This window comes from Microtus pennsylvanicus, chromosome 14 (genome assembly GCF_037038515.1).
Source record: "Microtus pennsylvanicus isolate mMicPen1 chromosome 14, mMicPen1.hap1, whole genome shotgun sequence".
NCBI classification, from domain to species: Eukaryota; Metazoa; Chordata; class Mammalia; order Rodentia; family Cricetidae; genus Microtus; species Microtus pennsylvanicus.
This window is the reverse complement of record NC_134592.1, coordinates 7,369,066-7,389,270: the sequence shown is the minus strand read 5'-3', so window position 1 is coordinate 7,389,270 and position 20,205 is coordinate 7,369,066. Positions and strand designations below refer to the sequence as shown.

General features: G+C 43.0%; 1 protein-coding gene and 1 pseudogene across 9 annotated transcripts in view; one reads left to right on the top strand and one right to left on the bottom strand.

Annotated features, from left to right (window-relative positions):
- The window catches only part of Traf3 (TNF receptor associated factor 3), a 103,548-nt gene that overhangs the window by 25,387 nt on the left and 57,956 nt on the right, over positions 1–20,205 (top strand). For 6 of the 9 annotated variants that reach the window (XM_075948385.1, XM_075948382.1, XM_075948378.1 and 3 more), the window contains one exon: positions 14,984–15,125. The exons of 1 other annotated variant lie outside the window; for it this stretch is intronic. The gene's annotated coding sequence lies outside the window, so the exon portion shown is untranslated. Of the gene's footprint in view, positions 1–13,061; positions 13,409–14,983; positions 15,126–20,205 lie in introns of those variants that run through there. 2 more of the 9 variants (XM_075948387.1, XM_075948383.1) reach the window with 2 other exon arrangements.
- On the bottom strand, positions 11,681–12,280 carry LOC142834777 (small ribosomal subunit protein eS10 pseudogene; annotated as a pseudogene).

Below are 20,205 nucleotides of genomic sequence, written 5' to 3'. Positions count from 1 at the left end.
TAGGGGAAAGAAATGATTTTTGCTGTTGTTTTTATTTTATTTTTTGCATATGGGTCTTTTGCTTGCTTGTGTGTCTGTGCACCACATACATGCAGTGCTTTCAGAAGCAAGAAGAGGATATCAGATTCCTTGGGGCTGAAGTTACAGTCAGTTGTCAACAGCAATGTGTACTGGGTATTGAATCTGGACCTCTGGAAGAGCAGCCAGTGCTGTTAACCACCGAGCCATCTATTTAGCTCCAAGAAGGAATTGTTTTACTCACAAGCTCCAGATGAAGTGATCAGGCCAACTGAGAACAGGATCCCTAGGATTCCTGCCTCCTTCCTGTCCACTACCAGCTAAGCCAGAAGACTGGGGCTCCTTACTGACCCCTATTCTTCCCTAGTGCTGTTCTAAATCCTGCTGTTCTCACCAATGTAGTCCCTCAGTCCAAATGAGCCCTTTTGTCATGCTGGTGCTCTCAACTTTTCTCAGCTCCAGTCCCACTGCTTTATCTGCATGTAGTGTATCCCTTCTGCCCAGAACACCGTTTCTATATTCTTGGATGCCTACCTGCCCCACCCTTGGCTTCCCCCTTCCTGTGGTGGATCTGCTCCTGCACTCAGGCCTGTCTTCCCCTCGGACTCTTCCCCCACCCCCAGTTCTGTATCCCCGGCTGTTGGCATTTTCAGACGCAGAACCACTTACCTGTGCCTCCTTTCACTAGAGGAGGGATGATTCACAGGGACCCACCCTCCTTCCCGCAGAGCTGGGACTTTTGCATAGGGGATTTTTGTGTCATCTATTTTTTCCTCACCCTTTGGGAGTGTGAAAAGAACTGAGGCTTAAGTGATGAGGCATGGGGTCAGTGATTGCACCTCCTGGGAGTTCTCTGATCCCTACAGCTGGCCTGTAGTTCTCCCTGTTTTCAGAAGGGGAGTTGTATGATATTAGAAGCCTTTGAAGTTGTCTTTCTCATTATCAACAAGGAAGTGGAAAACTCAAGACACTCTATTGCCATAATTACTCCAGCATGCAAATTGCTATGGCAACAGAGTTGAAGTAGTGCACTTACGTGCTCTGCTGATCCTTAAGTTGTATCTAAAATGCTCGGTCTCATTGTGTTAGAGATGGAAAGTGCAGTCCTGGTGTCTGTGCTTGAAGTAGTGTGTGTGTTTGGCTTGGCGGTTTGGATGGGCAGGATGTGGAGAAAGGCACTCTGGATTCAGCTTTGTCCTTTGTTTTTGACAGGCTGTGTTGTAGCATTCTAAAATTTCGAAAGGAGAAGCACAAGATAGTCAGGTGATACAAGAATCCTGAGGGGCTTCAGAGAGAAGAAACTAAGACATTTAAGATGATTGGTGGGTGGCAGACATTTCCAAATTGATCTAGGCAGGTCTTGGGTGGACACACATTTTATTAAAAATTGCAGGAGATACTGATTTCCTACTGGGGAAATACATACTCTGTGTGTAATGGCTGGTTGCTTTTTCTAGAGATATTCTAGTCCTTGTCTAAATCTTTTTTTTTTCTTTCAACAAGGTCTCTTGTATCCTAGGTTCCTCTGCCCATATAGATGAAGTTACTTTTGAATGCCTAATCCCCATGCCTCCATCTTGCAAGTGTTAAGATTACAGGATGCTCTACCATACCCAATTTTGGTCCTAGGTTTCTTTTAGCTTTTGATACAATAGACTTTTTAATTTGTTTATTTTATTTTTTTGGTGGTCCTAGTTTCTGAATTTCAGGCCTCATGAATGCTAAGCAAGCACTCTACCACTGATCTATGACTACAGCCTTTATTCCCCTCCCCCCTTTTTTCTTTTTTTGGTTCTTTTGAGAACGGGTTTCTCTGTGTAATAGTCATGGCTGTCCTAGAGCTCACTTTGTAGACCAGGCTGGTCTCAAACTCACAGAGATTCGCCTGCCTCTGCCTCCCAAGTGCTGGGATTAAAGGCGTGCGCCACTACTGTCCAGCCATCCTTTATTTTCTAAATACTTATGTATCATCTAGAAACTCAGTGTATATACCAAGTAAGGATGATTTTATGGTTCAATTTTTTAAAAAAGACTCATTTGATATTTATTTTTATTTTGTATACAGTATTCTGCCTGTATGTCTGCCTACAGGCCAGAAGAGGGCACCAGATCTTTTTATGGATGGTTGTGAGCCACCATGTGGTTGCTGGGAATTGAACTCAGTACCTCTGGAAGAGCAGTCAGTGCTCTTAACTGCTGAGCCATCTCTCCAGGCCTATGATTTAGATTTTTTTAATTTATTATTTTATGTGTGTGTGTGTTTACCTACATGTATGTTTGTGTGATTGTGTGTGTGTGTTTGCCTACATGTATGTTTGTGTATGTGGGATTCCCCTCTGTATGCTGTGAATACCATTGGTTAATAAAGAAACTGTCTTAGGCCTGTGCAGAGCAGAATAGAGGTAGGTGGGGAAAACTAAACTGAATGCTGGGAGAAAGAAGGTGGAGTCAAAGAGAAGCCATGTAGCCCTGCCGGAGACAGACGCTAGAACTTTACCTAGTAAGCCACAGTCTTGTGGCGATACACAGATTAATAGAAATAAGTTAAATTAATATGTAAGAGTCAATAAGAAGCTAGAGTTAATGGGTCAAGCCGTGATTTGGTTAATACAGTTTCTGTGTGGTTATTTCAGGGCCGAGCAGCCAGAAACAAACAAGCAGCCCTCCTACTACATTTGTGTACCATGTACATGCCTGGTACCTATGGAGACCAGAAGAGAGTGTCCAGTTTCCTGGAACTAGAGTTACTGCCAGCTGTAAGCCACCATGTGGGTATTAGGCATCAAATCTTGGTTCCCAAGTGAAAGTTTTTTTCCTTTAAATTTTATTTTATGTGCACAGGTGGTTTGCCTACATTTGTTTGTGTACCATTCACAGGCTTTGTGCCTGTGGAGGCCAAAGGAGGAGTTACACACAGTTGTGAGCTACCATGTGGGTGCTAGGAATCTAACCTGGGTCCTCTGGAAGAACAGCCAGTTGTTTTAACTGCTGAACCATCTCCAGCCCCTGAAGATTGTTTTTAAGTTTTTATAATAAAATCTCTGACAGCACAGAATTTTTGCCTTTTTATTATAAAATAATATTTATTTGTTTAGAGAGATTGTCTGTCTCCAGGACAAGGAAGTGGAGGTCAGAGGATAACCATTGGTATTTATTTTTTCCTTCCACCATGTATGTGTAGTAATATTTTGTTTGTAATCTAACAAATAAAGCTTATCTGAAGATCAGAGTGCAGAGCTGAGCCACTAGTTAACCATAGAGGCCAGGCAGTGATGGCACCAGCACTTGGAAGACAGAGGCAGATGGGTCTCTGTAAATTCAAGGCCACCATGGACTACACAAGATTGAATCAGTATAAAGAGAAACAGCCAGGTGGTAGTGACTCACACCGTGAATCTCAGCACCAAAGAGGTGGAGATGGGAAGTGATATGGATGGGCACAAAGAGGAATATAAGGTGGGAGGAGACAAGAGCTCAAATGCAGTCTAGAGATGCAGTTGGAAGATTCAATCTGAGCATGCACAGTCTGAGATTCGTAAAGACAGCATTCAGCCTGAAGATTCATAGAGACAGGATCACCTCTTCAGTCTGAGCATTGGTAGAGGTAAGAACTGCTCTCCTTCTCTGATCTTTCAGTATTAACCCCTATATCTGACTCTGGATTTTTATTATTAAGACTAGTTAGAATTCATGCAACATTTATGTTTCTGGAATCTAAGATGGTCAGGCTTAGCAACAAATACCTCTCACTGCTCTTAAAGACTGAATTTTGGGGCTGGAGAGATGGCTCAGCAGCTAAAAGTATTGGCAACTCTTTCAGAGGTCCTGAGTTCAATTCCCAGCACCCACGTGGTAGCTCACAACCATGTATAGTGGGATATGATGCCCTCTTCTGTCATGCAGGTGTATGTGCAGATAAAGTACCATATATATAAGATAAATCTTAAACAATTATTTTAGCTGGGTGTTGTGGCACATGCCTTTAATCCCAGCATTTAGAAGGCAGAAACAGGTGGATCTTTGTGAGTTTGAGGTCAGCCTAGGACAGCTAGGGCTGTTACAAAGAGAAACCCTATCTCAAAAGACAAAACAAAAAAAATCCCAAAAAACCATGAAGACATTTCTGACGGAAAGTCTTTGATTAGTTCACAGGTTTGTGTGGCTGAAGTCAAACTTCAGAGGTTCATGCCTCTGACTCCAGGCTGTTTTTGTGTGCTCAAGAAGCACCTTAGATCTGTTTATTTAAACAAAAACAAGTTCTTTAGCTGCTTGGGATAAAAAATACTTAATAAGAATTTAACGTCCAGCATACTCTGTTTTAAAAGGATCATTTTGAAGATTCATGGACCAAGAACTTCAATTGTATTAGTTGGATAGAAATAAAGTTTTCCTGTCCCAAAGAGCATGAAGTCTTGTAGGCGAGGGTGGGGCATTGCAGTGTGAGCTGTTAAAGAAGCAGAACAGAAAGTGTGGTAGAGCATTAGGAATTGATGATGACAAGGCAGATACGGCACAGGATGGACATTTGCGCCTGATGTAAAAGTAATGTATCTAAAAGAGTTGGCAAACCCCAGGTTTAATAATGTTCATGTTTTGTTTTTTCCCAAGACAGGGTTTCTCTGTGTAATAGCTCTGACTGTCCTGGAACTCAATTTGTAGACCAGGCTGGCCTCAAATTTACAGAAACTGTCTCCCTCTGCCTCCTGAGTTCTAGAATTAAAGGCATGTATCACCACCGTCCCTTGTTTTGTTTTGTTTTGTTTTTTTTAACTTCAGGGCAGCCATGTTAGTAGTTTTGTCACAGTGGGATGCTGCGGTGGAGATGCCTTGGTGGAGAGGTGTGCCTGCTGTCCAACACAGGCAGTGTCCTTGGCAGTGCTTTGTGGTTTGAGGGAGGGGTTAAGTGTGATCTGGAGCTACAAACCACAAATAGCTTTTGAATTGAAAGTGAACAGTTCAGTTTGTTCTGAGACATGTTCAGCAACATGTTCAAAGGGATTGCACTGCTTACCAGGCACTGACTCTGGGGCTGGATGTTTGATGGGTCTACAGCTGCAGTTTTAGGTTGACTTTGTTTACACTGTAAGGTCTACGGCAGCGTCTTGAGGTTCTTGAGAGATCCTAGAAAAAGATGGAAATATTCTTGCCAAAGCCAGTATCAGTTTCAGCCATTTATGTTCTGTGTGTAGAATTTTCACAGTGGTAGACACCTGAGTGTGCACGTGTTCTTTCAGAGGAGGAAAAGGTTCTGTGATTCGAGGAGATAGTGTGATTGTTAGTGACAGCCCAGTTCCTAAGGACAGAGCCTTTGCAGTTGCTTATTTCAAGTTTCTCCCTGGAGAAGTATCCCCACTTTCTGTAGCTGCCTTTGAGTAACCTTGAGCTGGGTCTTTATGCAGTCCTGTGACAACTGTCAGGACAGACTTCATAAAACACAGAAGTTAAAAATAAATAAAGCTCTCAAAAATCAAAAAATATATTAACTATAAAATTTTATCGAGTTAGGGGGTTATTTCAGTATGCCCAATAGAAGATAATTTCTTTCTTTCTTTTTTTTATTTTATTTTTCGAGACAGGGATTCTCTGTGTAATAGCCCTAACTGGAACTCCTGGAACTTGCTTTGTAGACCAGGTTGGCCTCCAACTCAACAGAGATCTGCCTACATCTGCCTCCCGAGTTCTGGGATTAAAGGCATGCACCACCACTGCCCCGCTGAAGATGTAAAATTATGTGATCATTAGGCCAGTGGGATAGATGGCTCAGCAAGTAAAGGTGCTTTCTGAGCAAGCCCTGTGACCTAAGTTTGGTTCCTTTACCCATGTAAAGATAGAAGGAAAAAACTGACTCCGCAAAGTTGTCCTTTGACCGTCATGCATTTTTGTACATACACATGTACATACACAAATAATAATAATAATAATAAGTAAAAATATGTTGTGATGACTTAGAATAAAATGGCCCCTAAAGGGAGTAGGTGTGGTCTTGTTGGAGGAAGTGTGTCGCTGTGGAGGTGGCCTTTGAGGACTTATATATGCTCAAGCCACACCTAGTGAGGCAAACCACTTGTGTACAGGTCAAGATATAGGACTCTTAGCTCCTTCTCCAGCACCATGTCTGTTTGCATGCCTCAATGTCTCACCGTGATAATATTGGACTAAATCTCTGAAAATGTAAGCCACCTCAATTGAATGTTGTTCTTTTATAAGAGTTGACATGGTCAAGGTGTGTCACAGCAATTGAAACCCTAACTAAGACATATGTTCTTATCATTTCTGTTGAACAGAAATTTTTCCTTTTTTTAAAAAACTAGAATGTTTCCTCCTCCCATGCTTAGAAAGTGCTGTACCAATGAGCTATATAGCAGCCCCTCAGAGGTAGTTTATTTGAATTATTGATATTATTTTCTTTTTAGTATTTTTGAGGTTATTGTACAATTGTATAATTTATTCCTCCTTCCTCTCTCCAAGTCCTCCCACATACCTCTTCCTCCCTCCGTCTTTCTTTCCCTCCCTCCCTCCCTCCCTCCCTCTCTCTCTCCCTTCCTTCCTTCTTTCCTCTCTCTTTTCATTTTTCTCCCCAAAACAGGGTCTCACTGTGTAGTTCTGGACCTCCGTGGGTAGACCAGACTAGCCCCAAACTCATAAATATTGCCTGCCTCCTGAGTGCGGGATTAAAGGAATTTACCCCCTGTCTAGCCCTTTTCTTTTCTTTCGAATTCAAGGCCCCTCTCTCTTTATTTATTACAGATGTGTATATGTGTGTGCATATTTTCCTAAGTTAAGTATAAACTGCTCAGTATGTATAATGTTACTTATATGTATATATGTTCAGGCCTGACCATTTGGTATTGGATAATCAATTGCTGTGCTTTTCTCCGTAAAGACCACTTCTGCTCTCAGCATTTCTTTCTTGCCTGTAGTTCTTTGTCTAGGGTTGAGGCCAGAGGTATTTCTTAATATGTGGTTGGTTATGTAATGGTTGTGTCATGGTTTCTTGACTCAGTTCTGTATTGTTGGACATATAGGTTGTTTCCAGTTTTCTGTACTTAATATAATGCTGTGGTCTTCTGTACTCCTGTGACTGCTGCTGAGACACCGCATAAACATGTTTGTGAGGTCTGTGCTATGTAGACTCCTTCTGTTGAGAAGTTGTGCTTTCATTTTAATAAAAGACCGGTGTTAAAATAAGGCTCTGCATAGAATCTCTAAGCATATATTGAGTCTCCATGAGGAATCAAGTTCTGTTCTTGGTTGGGAACAATTTGGTAAGTCCAAATTCTGGTCTTCTTGAAGTTGATTTTTTTAGTGAATGAAGGAATGGTCACCGAACAGTAAATTAGTTAATACTAAAGAGCGGCATTAGCAAAGAAAAGAAAGAAGGATCTCGATTAGGCTGCAGGCAGAGGCTTGCTCTCTTAGTACATTTGCCAAGTCTTTCTGAGTGGATAGTATTTGAGTCTGGACTGAAAGAGTTGAGGGCAAGGGAGCCCTGAGAAAGACCTGAAAGCAGAATGTTTCAGGCAGAGGAGCAGAGAGAGTATACTTGGTTTGGTGTCTGGTTCTTGGTTCTGAGGGTGGAGGTGTGTGAGAAAGGGGTACATTTTTGATCTGAGTGATTGTATGGTACTGTTTATCAGAGCAGGGATGGCTGGAGGCAGATGGGAGGGAAGGGGACCCTGGGTTCAGTGTTTGACCTGCTAAATGCGAGTTGCCTTTTAGTGCTTAGTTGGAGATACTGATATGGTCATGGGATATGGGAGAATTGGGGTTCACTGCCACCAGCCTGTACCCTGGAATGGGTGGAGCAAGAGGGAGAGGAGGACGACCAAGGACCCAGCACCAGAGTGGTGTGTGGCTTTGCCTCTGGAATACATGAGCAAGTACAGCCAGTGGGAGAGAAGAGCATCTTCCATTGCCTCTGTTTCCAAGAGTGTAAGAATGTCAACGGGAGGGATTTGAGGGGTATATTTCAGTTCACTGTAAACTGTATGTGACTTTTTAATAAGAAAAACGTAAGAATCAGTATCAGTTGAGTTGCCTCAAAATGCTTGTCCTCAGGGTTTTGTCTCCTGTGCCTTGGGGGTGCTTTGATGGAAAAGTTGTTGTGTTATTAAACCTCACCCTAGTGAGTGTTTAACCTTAAAGAGTTTGAGATTCACTTACCCATTTTGTTATCCCTAATAGAGCTTTTGCAGCTGCTCCAAATATCCCTGCAGTTGTGCATCTTAATAGTTGTTTGGCACGCTACTTTATTCTGCACTGGGGAAGGTCTGCATGGCATGCTGCAGTGGCCTTTAGAGATTCCCATACCCCTCCCAGGTAATGATGTGGAGGGAGTGGGTCCTGCCTAGGTTCCCTAGGGACAATGTCAGGAGCTCTTTGCCCCTGTGTTTTTGTTCCTTTTGTGTTTTGTTTCTGGTTTTGGAGACAGGGTTTTTCTGTGTGGCCCTGGCTGTCCTGGAACTCACGTTTTTTAGACCAGACTGACCTTGAACTCAAGAGATCCTTACCTCCATATCATGGTTATCAAAGGCATGCTCTACCACCCAGCTCTGTGCTTTCACTCTTAATAGAGATGCTGCTGCTCATAATTCTGGCAGGGTGCTTGGGTGAGCCAAGTACAGGGCTCTTAGCTACAGTTTATAATAGTTAATTGTCAGCTGTGATTAAAAGTTGTTGGCTTAGCTTGTTTTTTTCTTTTTCTTTCTGCACAGTTAACATGAGTAATTTCTCCTTCCTCAATGGGAAGGAGTACAGTGACTGGACTGCCACAGCAACTCTGTTCTCTTCCTTTTGAAAATAACATGACAAAGAATGGGGTGTGTGTGTCTGTAACTAGTCCTTATATGCATAGCTAGATCTGTCACTAGCCTATGACTGATAATCTCTCCCCAGCCCATGAATATCACCATCCTACACCTTGCTTCAACTTTTAAAACTATGTATAGAATGCTTCTGGAGTGTCTCTCTTAACACAATATTCTTGAGATTCCTTCATGACCATGTTCATAGTAATGCACATTGGCAGTTCTAGTCTTAGAAATAAGTATCCTAAAATTTGGAAATTTCAAGTTTCTGAAAGAAAAAATTAGTGAATGTAGCCCATATTTTAGAGTATCCTAGATAGTATCTCGTCATTGAACACAGAATTTAAAAAGTAGTTTGCACTGCAGAGTTTTCCTTTATTGTACATTCTGACTTTTAAGTAATGATGCCAGAATATGGAGGTATTCCTTTGACTTTATGGTTACTTGCAAACAGGGTTAGGTGGGAATGCTGTCATCATTCCAAGGTCTCTCATATATTTAAACTAAGTTAGACTTGCAAAGATGACTGAGCTTTACAGTTGTATTTTGTAACCATTGTGCCCAACATTTTGAGACAGTTTGTCCTTTCAAGGGCCTTTCATATACATTGTTGACTGAGAGTTACATCATCTCCATAGGGTTGATAGTGTGTGTCTCATTTCTTTCCTGGTCAAGGAACCTGGGATTTAGCACAGGAGCAGTTGCTTGAGAAGAGTCACACTAGAGTGGTGAGGGGCCTTTCTGGTCTGTCGACAGTGTAGACCAGAGGAGCGAGTGCTGTTCTCTGAACAAGGGTCATGCCGCATCAGAGTTAAAGTGAAGGTGCACTGCTTGAATGTTGGCACACTCAGAAAGTTATTCCTCAGTTGTAGTCCTCTGTAAAGTAGAGGTAGCAGGAAGCCACCACCACAGACCCGTGCAACCCAGGCATATCCACACTGAACTTCCCTATTCTAAGCTTTCCAGTGGTGAAACTTAAGGTGGAATGAAGGACCACAAGATGGGTGCCTCTTATTTACCAGCACTAGCACTGCGGACAGGTTATGTTCTCTGCCAGCCTCTTTCCATCCCCATGTATTGTATACTGATTAGTTGTTGGCTCACCTGTGGAGGTGTCCCCAGGAGGCTTATATCAAGAGTTTGATATAAGACACTGGCCTGTCCCTGTAGTACTTTGCTGGGAAATCCCATTCAAGTTGGAGCCCAGGACCTGGCTTCATTGGGCTGCTTTGAACTGGCCAGCTCAGTGGAAAAATTGAACTGCTGTGCTACAGTTGTCTGTAGCTGGTGGGATTAGGACAACTACAGAGCATAAGCCTTGATCCCTGACTTGAAAGGTAAAGCTCTACTGGGACTTCAGTGGGGAGCGCCCAGAGTGGCACCTCAATTTGCCCAACAGCATGTGATGAAAGCTCCTGTGAGGGTTTAACTACTCCAGTGAGTCTCTAAAGCACAGTGATGACAAAAAGACATTTCCTCCTGCTGTCTCTCTGCTCATTTCCTATGTGTTGTGAGATTTTCCAGGTCAGTCAGGAATTCACTAGTGAGTCAAATCAACAGTCCTGCATCCCAAAGGATGGAGGATATGTGTGCAGAATGTGCCCGTGATTGAAGAGTGAGAGCATCATAGAGTGCTTACATCAGGACAGCTACCACAGACTGTGGCTGTGGTCCCAGGACTACAGTCCTATAGCAGCCCATTGTTGATCAGATACGCTATGAGATGGGGCTGTGTCCATTTATTCATGTCTTGCTTGGAATGAGACAGAGCAGGAAGGTTGGAAAATGTTCTTGCTAGACATTGGTGGCACACACCTTTAATCCCAGCACTCAGGAGGCAGATCTCCTGTGTGAGTTCGAGGCCAACTTGGTCTACAGAATGAGATCCAGGGCTACACAGAGAAATTCTGTCTCAAAAAACAAAAAACAAAACAAGTAAATAAAAAGTTCTTAAAAGTTCTCCGAAAGGCCAGCATCCTCTTTTCCTAGTTAGTATCAGTGAGCCCTATGCATGCCCATAAAAGCAGGAAATGGCTGATTAGCAAATGACCCGGGGTCTGGGTTTCAATCCTGGCTCCCATTTAGACTATAATTAGGGCTTTTGTGCCTCAGTTTCCCTATATATCAGGTGAAAATGATACTAGAAGCTACCTCACAGAGAACAATTGAGTTTTGTGAGTGACAGTTTATCATTATAGTGGTTATAGGCCATCCAGTGAGACTGCAACCGTGAGATTGATGGTGTGTCTTCTGTGAATGGCAACCACAACTTCATATAGTATACATAGAACTGTATGCCACAAGCACAGTGTGGAAACCCTGGGGATAACAGGAAAAGGGGCCTTGGGAAAGGAGTTTCTGAAGTTGGGCCTGTGGTTAAAGCACAGTTAGGTAGATATGAGAGGTGAAGAGGGGGTGTTTTCATGATGCCTTCAGGAATGTGTGGGAGTGATCAGCAGAGCTTCAGTTTGTTTATTCATTCACCTAGTTTTTGACTTACTGCCTGTTCATCATACTGGACTACAGATTCACAATAGAACAAAGTACATCTGAGAAGAAGCCACTGTGCACATGAATCCCTTCTGGTCTGTTACCAGAATCAACAGAAGCCAGCTGTTAAGCTGGCTGAGGGCACTAGAGTAGGACTACATGGCACAGAGCTGCCTGCTAGGTTCACATTTTGGCCCTGTCACTTGATCCTCATGAGTCTTGGGCAAGTGTATGCCTCAGATACAAGAAACTCTGATACTTTGTCAACTGTGGATGCACAGAGCTGCTCAGGGATGCTGCTGTGAGTGTAGAGGGGTCAGGCCCTAACGTTAGAGTGGAGCTCACAAACTCTTACTGAGGACCTGTTTTCCTTTTTTTTTTTTTCACTTTTCTTTAAAGTTTATTCCAAACAACAGTCTTCAAGCTCACTGTGGTGGCTGACCATGTCCACGACCAAAGCCTCCTCTAAACTGGAACTTGGTGGCTGAGCCAGCCCCGGCCTCAGCTTTCTTGTCAGCACCAGGGGGCACAGCACTCCTTCTGTAGGTGTCTCTGTCCGCCTCCCCTCTTGTGAATCTTGCCGGGCGCTCACCCTCTGGCCCCTTGGGCCGAGGCCTGCCAGTTTCGGGACGGCTGGGGCGCAGGGTGGTAGGCACGATCTCCGGAGGTAGGTGGAGATAATCGCGGAGATACTGGATGCCCTCATTCGTAAGGTACCGATAGAAGTGTCTCCAGGCCAACTGCTCCTTCACGTAGCCTCGAGACTTCAGAGACTGCATGGCCTTCATGACATGAAGGTTGGGCACGTTCTTGTCTGCCAGCTCGGGGTGTTTGGGCATATGGACATCCTTCTTGGCAACCATCACTCCTTCCTTAAAAAGGAGCTCATAGATGGCAATCCGGTTCTTCTTGGACATCAACATAGCGGCGGCTGCAGGGTCCGGGACGGAGGCTGGAAAGGAGAGGACCTGTTTTCCTACGCAGCTGTCTGGAGTATGCATTCTCTCATCTTTCCTCCTTCATCCATCCTACGTTCCTTCCTTATAGGACCTTGTCCTGATCCCTCTTTGATCCCCAGAATAGCTCCTGTTCTCCCTGCAGTGTGCTGGCTCTGACCATACCACTGTCCTCACACTTGGAATGACTTGTTCCTCAGTTACATTCTCACTGAATGGTTTGTAACCACCATAATGTTAAACTGTCATTCACATTCCCTTTCCATATAATACATAGTGTTCACCGAATGAATCCATGAATAAACAGATTTATTAATGCAGTGTAAAAGCCATTTAAGAAACTACTACCATTAAAGTCTCTTTCTAAATTTGATTGCATGGTCAGTGGTTTAGTATTTCAGGTCCTCTGACCACATGGTGGTTTTTACCAATCTGGGAAGGTAGCTGGGTGTCCAGGTGGAAGCTGCTTGTTTTTTAAAGCTGTGGCTCGTTCTCAGAGCTTCTCAGCAGGAGCATGGAAGCTGACAGTCTTGGTGGCAGATGTGCAGAGTCCTCACAGGCAGCAGGAACATTAAAGACTGTGTGTCACTATGCACGTTTCATTCATTTCAGCATCGTTATCTGGCTCAATCAGCTGTCCCAGCCATACCCTAGAATAAAGCACAAACCAGGCAGCCTTTAGGAAACAGGTTGAAAACCCAGAAATACGTCTAGAAGTTTGTAACATTTTTTTAAGATCCTTAAAAAAATCTTTGTGGCTCCAAAGGTAGCTCCCTCTGCCGAGAAATCTGTCTCCAGCGCCTTTGCTTCTGAGGTTGGTAGCTTTCAGAAAGACTGCAATGCAGCGGTTAGCAAAGCCCTGTTAATATGGAAGCCACCCGCTTCCCTTCACACTGCTGCCTGCTGCCTCTGAGCTGAAGGAGGAGATGGTGGGTCTAATATACCTCAGGACCCTCGATTCTGTGATTAGATGCAGGCAATTTTGTGAGTGCCTTGGCTAGTACAGGCTTGTCCTGCAGCAGCTCTTAGTTTCTGGTGCAGTGGGCTTCCCTCAGATGTGAAACTGAAGATGCCTTTGCAGTTTGTGCCTGATATTTTGGTTTTCATCTATGAGTTCAGATGGTGGGTTATACAAAGGTAAGGGACTTTAAAAAGCATGCATTTGTATATTTTAAGTATTTATGAATATCCAAAATCAAAGTAAATTACGATTTGAATAGCTCTCCACTGAATCTAAGAAATAAAACTTTGTATCTTGTTAATGACAGTTCTGACATTTGAAGAATTGTCTTATTTATTGTAAAGTAATATCCTCTAATGAATTACTCGGGGTGTTCTTTGAAAAGGGTTTGCTTTTCCTTTGACTTTCTAATAAACAAGCTTGAATCTTAGACATACGGATTATAACATATTTGTTTTTTTTTAAACAATGAAAATTTCATTGATCTGGCATAAAATACTTCATTTTTCTGGCAGAGGATATATCATCAGCCATATGATGATAGATGATGAAGTCCGGTTCCCTGAGTTCTTATTTTTTCTTATATGAGCATTTTCTCAAGTGTGGAGCTCTGTGCTTATGCAGAGGATGAGCTGGGTACTACCATCAGCTGGTCCTCTTTGTTTATCTAAGAGGGAGGCTAAATCCAAACTCAGATTGGTTTTGCTATAAATTGGTGACCCCAAAAATGCATTGAATGCTTCATGGTTGTTAATTTTATATGTCCAACACCAAGAAATATAATGTCAGGGTTACCATGGCAACCGCATGTGTTCTGAAAAGCTTGTGAATGGGCTCTGAACCTCCTGGCATTTTAACTGAGATTTTCCAGCTGAGAGCCTGCATACATGATCAGTGTAAATAAATTCAGCTCTCTATGGAAAGCACATCCTTTCTCTGTGCTTACCAGAGTTGGCTACCCTGCTCAGCTCTTTCTCTGGTGACATCTACCTTGTCTCTTGGTTTCTGGTCACAGATTATGGTTGAAAGACTGTTTTTAGCCTCAGGTTGGAGAGCCATCTCACCACAACCAGCCAGTGGATGTAGAATGGGGCTGAAAATGCCTGGTAATCCCCATCCTGAACTGTACTTGTAACTTCATGTCCTGATGTGGTGTGGTGTCTTGGCAGAGCTTTCTGTCTATGTGAAGAACTTCTTTCCAAAAGTTTCCAGGTTCCAGAGCCTGACTTCCTCTTAGATTGGAAGTTGTGGTGGTTGGTTTGGGGAAAGGGGCCCAGTGATCAATCTTGTGAAAATTTTAAAGGAAGACCCATGGCTTCATTATCAAAGGATTGCTGGCAGCATTTATAGCTAGTTCATTCCTCAAGCTGAGCGTGGTGGTACACACCTTTAATCACAGCATTCAGGAGGCAGAGGCAGGCAGCTCTCTGTGAATTCGAGGCCAGCCTGGTCTGTACAGTAAGTTCCAAGCCAGCCATAGCTACAAAGAACTCTCAGACAGCAAAAAGGCAGTCTTCCATATACATTTAAAGCACATTGCAGGCTTTTTGGAGACAGGGTCTTGCTTTAAAGCCCCAGTGTGCTTGAACTTATTACCTATACCTGTCTGGTCTAGAACTCAGAATTACATGGTGTAACTTTTAATTTGAAGGTAGGTTATTCTTTGAGTTACCCATTAGTGGATGTATTGCTGTGACTTACCTATGGGCCTCATTTAGGAACTTTGTCTAATTCTATCCCTTTATTTTCAGATGAAGAAACTGAGGCCCAAAGAAGTACTCCACTTGGTTGGGATCCCAGAATAGATCAGAACCAGGTCCACTATCAGAAACCTGCTCCTGGCTCCTGACTCCTGGCTGTCTGATCCCCTGAGGTTCATTTCTGACAGACAAGGTTTGCTATAAGTTAATATACTTTTTCTTTTGTTTTCCTTTTGTCAGAAAATGGGTCTTTCATAATTTCAGGTCTCTAACTTAGAGCTTTTAATTAAAAAATTAAATTTCCACGTTTCTTTTTTTTCTTGCATCTTTTATGAGCTTCTCTTTGGTGTGCAGATAATGATACGCTCATGGGAAGGACATGGCGGCTGCCCTGCATACCACCTGCTGTGATGGGAGCTGTGAGCAGCCATGTACTCCAGCTAAATCCTGAATTGAGGATCTGGGGAGATGGCTCAGTTGGTACAGTTGGTACAGTGCTTACCATGCAGGCATGAGGACCTGAGTTTGAATCCCCATGCCCTAAGTGCCAGGGCTTGTGGGGAGAAGGGAGAGGTAGAGACCAGGAGAGTCCCCAGAGCTTGCTGGTTAGTGAGTATACCAAATCAGCAAGCTCCAGGTTTAGTAAGAGACTTAGTGTTAAAATTTGGGGTAGAGAATGTCAGGTGGTGGTGGCACACGCCTTTGATCCCAGCACTTGGCAGAGGCAGGAAGATCTCTGAGTTCGAGGCCAGCCTGGTCCACAGAGTGAGTTCCAGGACAGCCAGGGCTATACAGAGGGACCCTGTCTTGAAAAATCAGAAAGGAAAAAAAAAATGAGGTAGAGAATGATAGGATAAGACACTTGATGTCAACAGGCACACACTCTCACGATCTGACTTGACACCTGTATTAAAAAGTGGTGCAAGAGAGAGAGACGCTAGGCAATAGAGGTCACATGGAGGGGATTTTTATTAGGGAAAAGGGAAGGGGAGGCCGAGACCGGCCTCCAGACAGGAGCAGCAGAAGAGAAGAGAGAGAGAGGGAGAGACAGACAGACAGAGAAAGATGGGAACATAGTGAATGTGCACAGCAGGTGCTCTTAGTGGCTGCAGCTGAGGACATACCCTGTCAGAACCCCAAGGGCAGGCCAGTACAGATGCCTGAGTACTAACAATGACACCACATGTAAGGCAGAATGACATAATGATAGTAGGTTCAATCAATCAATTTATTTATTTTTGGTTTTTCAAGACAGGGTTTCTCTATGTAACATCCTTAGCTATCCTGAAACTTGTTCTGTAGACCAGGCTGGCCTTTGAACTCACAGAGATCCACTTGCTTCTGCTTCTCGAGTGCTGGGATTAAAGCTGTGCGCCACTACCACCAAGCTCAATCTATTTATTACAAGTAGTAAGAGGTTTCCTTCTCAGAAGCTGAAATGCAAATTGATTTTCCGGCCGTATTATGGTTAACCCTACTTTTTAATTTTTTAGTGTTCAAAGAAAACTCAGGGGGCTGGAGAGATGGCTCAGAGGTTAAGAGCATTGCCTGCTCTTCCAAAGGTCCTGAGTTCACTTCCCAGCAACCACTTGGTGGCTCACAACCATCTGTAATGAGGTCTGGTGCCCTCTTCTGGCCTTCAGGCATACAAACAGAAAGAATAAATAAATTTTAAAAAGACAAAACTCAGATTTTTGTTGTAGGTCACTTAAAGTGTCAGATTGTATTATTTTCTTTTCTGTCTCTTTCTCTTTGCTTTTTCTTTCTTTCTTTTTTTTTTTTTAAAAAAACAAAAACAAAAAACATGGTCTCTTCATGTAGCCCTATACATCCTAGAATTCTCTGTAGACCAGGCTGGTGTTAAACTCGCAGAGATGTCTCTGCTTCTCCATTGCGGGAATTAAAGGTGTACACCACCATACTGGGTTTCTTCTCCTTACAAAACAAAAAAATTATTCTTTTATTTTTATTTTCATTTTCTTTGTATGAGCAGAGTTGTGAATGGTTGTGAGCTGCCACTGGGTACCAAATCCCAAGTCTCTGAAAGAGCAGTAGTGCTCTTCATCCCTGAGTTGTCTCCCCACCCCTTTCTTCTTCTCTGCTGCTGTACCTTTATTCACTGAGCCATCTTATTGGCCCAAAATGTGTTTTTAATAGCAGAATTCATATAGTGTAAACTCTTGTTATGCAGTGGTATCCAGTGTTGGTGTGTTCACAGTTGTTCAGAATCCTATTTAATTTTAGAACACTTTCATCAGCCTGAAGTTATAGACTCTTAATTTGTTCAGCAGACAAATAGGAATGAAAGCCAGCATCATGGCACATCATGTTTAACTGTGGTCCCGTATGCCTTACCTATAGGCGCAAAGTCAAACTGAAGAGTGAAATAGTAACCTATGGCTGCAGTGGCTTTTCTGCTGCGCTTTAGAAGCACTTCTTAGGTGAATAAGAGTTTATATTGAGGCTCTGGTGAAAGGTGAGCTGTAAACTAGATTTTTGAGGAGGGGGACGTCGATTTTGATAGGACAGAGATCACACTACATACAGAAGGACATCTGTGGCAGATCATCCTGTCAGATGAAAATAGTTTGTGTATAGTGTACCTACATAATTTTCCTTTGCCATGTGTGCATGTTCCTGTCTTGTCCTCCCTGTGCCCCTTTATTCCCACACATGCCTGTTTAAAGATCACATCATAGGGAATAGTAAAGGCAAGGTCCAAAAAGGAAAGATCTGGTCTTAGATAGGATCAGTGGGGTTAGCATCATTTGTCTGTAAAGGCCACTTAAATATTTGTGAGTCAGTGCTGTGTATCTGCCTCTGTGAGACTGGGCCTAGTACTAGAGGTGTATTTTACACTAAGAATAAATTCAGTAGCAAAATCTTACTAAAATTATATTTTTTTGTTTTGTTCTGAGGAGGAAAATGCAGTAACTGAAGGATAGTTTCTTGACTTGTAAAAAAAAAATAGAGATGTGAGCCAAGCGTGGAGGCACACACTTTTGATCCCAGTATTCAGGAGGCAGAATCAGTTAGCTCTCTATGAGTTTGAGGTGAGCTTGGTCTATATATGAGTTCCTGGCTACATAGTGACACCTTGTCTCAAGAAATAAGAGGCTAAGCCAATGTAATGCTGCATGCCTTTACTCCTAGCATTCATGAGACAGTTGCAGATAGATCTCTGAGTTTGAGATCAACCTGGACTACATAGTTCCAGGGCAACCAGAGCTACATTGTGAGAGCTTGTCTCGAAAAAAACAAACAAAATCAAAGAGGAGAGGATGAAATTAAACTCAACAGGCAATTTAACTTTTCATGGTCAGATAAAACTACATATGTTACAGAATGATGTTTCATAAGCAGATTCATTGTTTAAACCTTTTGAAAGTGTCTAGACCCTCTGGTTGAGGAGCACCTCCTTTTTGTGTATTCCTCAACTGATGGCCTCTGTTCAGCTGGAGGATGTTTATTTTCTTTAGAGGAGAAAAGTCATAAGAATCATAGCTGACATTTCTGTAACAAAATATGGGTTTATAAAAGAAAAGCAGAGGAAGTTGATTCAGGGCCAACAAGATGGCTCAACAGTTAAAGGCACTTTATTTTAAACCTGACAACCTGAGTTTGATTTCTACCACATGGTAGAAAGAAAGACTTGACTCCCCATAGGTTGTCCTCTGATGTACATATATGTACAGTGGTACATGGTGTGCACACATGAACATAAACTTCTTAAGTGCTTCGACAAGAAATGTCAAAATTTAATTTTTTTTACAGTTTTATGCAATTTGGGGGGGGGGCTTCATAGATGAAGCCTCAAACTGATCATGCTGTCTTATTCCTGTAATCCCAGCACTGGGGAGACTGAGGCAAGAGAATCTGTGAGTTCAAGGTTAGCCTAGACTGTAAGATTACAGAATAAATTCCAGGCTAGTCTGGCTATAGAGTGAGATCCTGCCGTAAACAAAAACAAAGAAAATTTTTGAAGTTAATCTCATTTCTAATCCCCACATTTGGAAAGTTAAAGCAGGATTATTACAGTTCAGGACCAGTCTGCACTACATAGTAAGATTTAAGATGGCCTGTGCTACAGAGTGAGACCACATCTCAAAGGAAAAAATGAAGACTCTAGGGCCCTAGGGCTGTGGAGTCCAGATTTGCCTCAGATTTATGATTTTCTTGCCTCTAATCCTGCGTGTCACACTTTCTTTTGTTTGTAATGTATAGACTTAACAAATAGTGGACATTTGTGTAGAAATGATCAGATATCATGATCTGGTAGAATAAACTGAATGAGACCAAAGGAGACTTGTATATTCAAGTCCTGCTTGGCCTCTGTGTGGAGCATTGTCTCTTCCTGCCCCGACAGGGTGCTTTGTACTGTCTTAGGAGGACCTGCTATCAGTTGAAGTAGGCCTGAGATTTTGAGTGGGAATGGGGCTTTAAAGTAGTGTTTACAGTTTACGTGGCCTGCCTTGGGGGCGAGGAATTGTGGTTTCTGTGAATCACTGTAGGGGCGTAAAGGCAAAGGACAAGAGGTCAGAGAAGATTTTGAGGCATTTTTTTGTAGCCCTTGTCTGTACCTTTCAGTTTAGAGGACTCAGCAGCCTAGAGAACCAGACTTTGGACTGCCCTTCTTTAGTTTGTGTGATGGTTTGAAGGAAAGTGGCCCCCAGAGGGAGTGGTAATATTAGGAGGTGTGACCTTTTTGGAGGAAGTGTGTCATGTGGGGTGGGCTTTGAGGTTTCTTTTGCTCAAGCGTAGCTCAATATGACAATCAGTTGACTTCCTGTTGCCTGCAAAGTGTAGCATTCTCAGTTCCAGCACCACATCTGCCTGCAGGCCATCTTGCTCCCTATCCTGATGATAATGGACTGAACCTCTGAAACTGTAAGTGAGCCACCCCAATTAAAACAAAACAAACAAACAAATAACAAAAAAAGTCCCTATACTTAGCGGGCTGATTTAAATTATTAAAAAAATAATTGGGCTGGGTGATGGTGGCGAACACCTTTAATTCCAGCACTCGGGAGGCAGCAGCAGGCGGATCTCTGTGAGTTTGAGACCAGCCTGGTCTACAAGAGCTAGTTCCAGGACAGGCTCCAAAGCAACACAGAGAAACCCTGTCTCGAAAAACCAAAAAAACCCGTGAGATCTTGTTTGCCACACCATGAAAAGTTACCTCTGATACGCCAAACTGTTGAAGACACTCAAGCCTAGGTGATAGTCTTGATGGACACCTCCTACCCAGGCTGTCTGGCCCTAGGCTTTGTGCT